The sequence below is a fragment of the Charadrius vociferus genome, unplaced genomic scaffold (assembly GCF_000708025.1).
Source record: "Charadrius vociferus isolate BGI_N301 unplaced genomic scaffold, ASM70802v2 scaffold89, whole genome shotgun sequence".
In the NCBI taxonomy this organism is placed as follows: domain Eukaryota; kingdom Metazoa; phylum Chordata; class Aves; order Charadriiformes; family Charadriidae; genus Charadrius; species Charadrius vociferus.
In genome coordinates, this window is record NW_009649844.1 from 72,657 (window position 1) to 75,447 (window position 2,791).

Consider the following 2,791-nt stretch of genomic DNA (forward strand, 5'->3'; position numbering starts at 1 on the left):
GGACACATGGGTTCCCCACCCCAGACCTGGACAACTGGGGCCTCTCTTGGACCCCCAACAACTGGGTCCCCCTCCTGGACCTTGACACCGGGGTCCCCTCCTGGAGCCCCAACAACTGGGTGCCCTCCTGGACCCTTCACAGGACCTGGACACCTGGGTCCCCCATGGACTTGGACAATGGGTCCCCTCCTGAACCTGGACACCAGGGTCTTCTCCTGGACCCCCAACACCTGGGACCCCTCCTAGACCCCCAACATCTGGATCTCCTCCTGGCCCCTTGGTAGGACCCAGACACTTGGGTTCCCTCCTGGACCCCCAACAACTGGGTGCCCCCTGGACCTTGACACGGGGGTCCCCTCCTCGACCCTTAGTAGGACCCAGACACTTGGGTGCCCTACTGGACATGGACACCTGGGTCCCCTCCTGGACCCCCAACACCTGCGATCCCTCCTAGACCCCCAACATCTGGATCCCCTCCTTGACCTTTGGTAGGATCTGGGCAGCTGGGTCCCCTCCTGGACCCCCAACACCTTGGTCTCCCCCTGGACCTGGACACCTGGGTCCCCTCCTGGACCCTTGGTAGGACCTGGACACTTGGGTCCCTCCTGACACCCAGGTCCCCACTGGACCCTTCACAGGACCTGGACACCTGGATGACCCCTGGACCTTGACACCGGGGTCCCCTCCTGGAGGCTTGGTAGGACCTGGACAACTGGGTCCCCTCCTGGACCTGGACACTGGGGTCTTCTCCTGGACCCCCAACACCTGGGACCCCTCCAAGACCTTCAACATCTGGATCTCCTCCTCGACCCTTGGTAGGGCCCAGACACTTGGGTCCCCTCCTGAACCCCCAACACCTGGGTGCCCTCCTGGACCCTTGGTAGGACCTGGACACCTGGGTTCCCCCCTCTGGACCCCCAACACCTGGGTTCCCTCTTGGACATGGACACCTGGGTCCCCTCCTGGACCCTTGGTAGGACCCAGATCCTGGGTCCCTCCTGGACCTGGACACCAGGGTCTTCTCCTGGACCCCCAACACCTGGGATCCCTCCTAGACCCCCAACATCTGGATACCCTCCTTGACCTTCGGTAGGACCTGGACAGCTGGGTCCCCTCCTGGACCCCCAACACCTTGGTCCCTCCCAGACCTGGACACCTGGGTCCCCTCCTGGACCCTTGGTAGGACCTGGACACTCAGGTCCCTCCTGTCACCCAGGTCCCCCCTGAACACTCCACAGGACCTGGACACCCGAATCCCACCTGGACCTGGACACCTGGGTGCCCCCTTGACCCCTGGTAGGGCCCCGATGCCTGTGCCCCCCCGAGACCCCCGACAGGTCCCGGCTGCCTGAGTTCCTCATGGGACCCATAGGGTCACCATGTCCACATGATTGGGTCCCTCATGGGACCCTTGGTGTGGGTGCAGGCCCTGGGTCCCTCTATGGGTCCCGGACCCCTGGATTCCTCCATAGGCCCCCCGTTCCCACCACCGTGACCACAGGGGGGCCCCCAGGGGGTGGAAGTTCCTCCCCGGCTTCAGGCATTGGGGCAGGAAGGACCACAGCATCCGGGCCCCGCGTCACCATTCCCATCAGCCCCCGCGGCACCCCGGGGCGCAGGCGCGGCACCGCCGGCTTCCGGCACCCCTGCGAACCCCCAGGCCCGCCCGGGCCCCACCACCACTGCTGCCCACACCAGGATGTCCCCGAGGCCACCAGACCCACCCCAGACGTGGGTGCACCAGGGGGAAGGAGCCCATCAGCACCCGGTCTTCTCCAGGTGTGGTGGCAGCGGTGGGAAGAAGACCAACACCGGGCGCTTCTCACCACCGGCGGCTGCGCCGCGAGGCCCCATTGCTACCAGCTCCTCCCCAGACGTGGTGGTTCTTGCGGGGGGAAGTACCCCCCTTGCTGTGGGATCCTCCCCAGAAGTGGTCGAAGACTCATCTCCATCAGCTCCTCACCAGAAGTCATCCCACCAGGGCCTCACCTCCATCGATTCCTCACCAGACGTGGTTCTACCAAGGCCTCACCTCTTTCGGAACCTCATCAGAAGTGGTTACACTGCAGGACCTTATCTTCTGCTGCTGCTCCTCCCCAGAATTGGCCCCATCAGGACCCATCTCCATCAGCTGCTCCTCAGACAACAGCCCACCAGGGCCTCATCTCCATCAGCTCCTCCCCAGGAGTGGACACACCAGGGCCTCATCTCCATCAGCTCTTCCCCAGGATTGGTTGCATTGCAGGACCTCATCTTCTGCTGCTCCTCTCCAGAAGCGGCCCCACCAGGACCTTTCTCCATTGACTCCTCCCCAGAAGTGGTCACACCAGGACCTATCTCCATCATCTCCTCCCCAGGAGTGGTTTCACCAGGGCCTCATCTCCATCAGCTCTTCTCCAGAAGTGGTTGCACTGCAGGACCTCATCTTCTGCTGCTCCTCCCCAGGAGTGGTCCCACCAGGACCCATCTCCATTGGCTCCTCCCCAGAAGCGACCCCATCAAGACCCACATCCATCATCTCCTCCCCAGGAGTGGTTTCACCAGGGCCTCATCTCCATCAGCTCTTCTCCAGAAGTGGTTGCACTGCAGGACCTCATCTTCTGCTGCTCCTCCCCAGGAGTGGTCCTACCAGGATCCATCTCCATCGACTCCTCCCTAGACACCACCCCACCAGGACCCCCATCGCTGTTGTCCCCCCAGTCAACAGACGCCATGGAGGCATGGCGGCAGTGCGCCCATTGGCTGGTGGCAGCACGGGTGTTGCCCGCGGGCCACCGGGCCAGCAGCCCCG